Raw genomic sequence first — 404 nt, forward strand, 5'->3', positions numbered from 1 at the left:
TTAACCTAGCAGTTCCTGGAGTCAGATCGTACATGGCCAATCTCGGTTTGGAATCCGGCCTTACAAAACATGCCAGGCCCACGTGCTTAAGGGCCCCAAATTCTTTTTTTTTTTTTTAAGAATCATTTGATTTAACTTTATTTATTTATTTATTTATTTATTTATTTATTTATTTATCACAGGGGCAGAATGAGAGAGAGAGGGAAAGTGAGAAAGCAAGCCACCGGGTACAGGACTTGAACCACAGTTGGCCATGTGGGAGTCCAGTGCCCCCAACCACCGTGCCACCTCCTGGCCCCCTAAGGGCCCCAAATTCTGACAGGATGGAGAAATGGAGAAGGGATTGCGGCGTGACCGTGCCCCACTGAGGGGTGCTGTCCTCCTCTCTCTCTTTCTGTCTCTCT

This window comes from Tupaia chinensis, unplaced genomic scaffold, assembly GCF_000334495.1.
Source record: "Tupaia chinensis unplaced genomic scaffold, TupChi_1.0 Scaffold000049_1, whole genome shotgun sequence".
Lineage (NCBI taxonomy): Eukaryota > Metazoa > Chordata > Mammalia > Scandentia > Tupaiidae > Tupaia > Tupaia belangeri.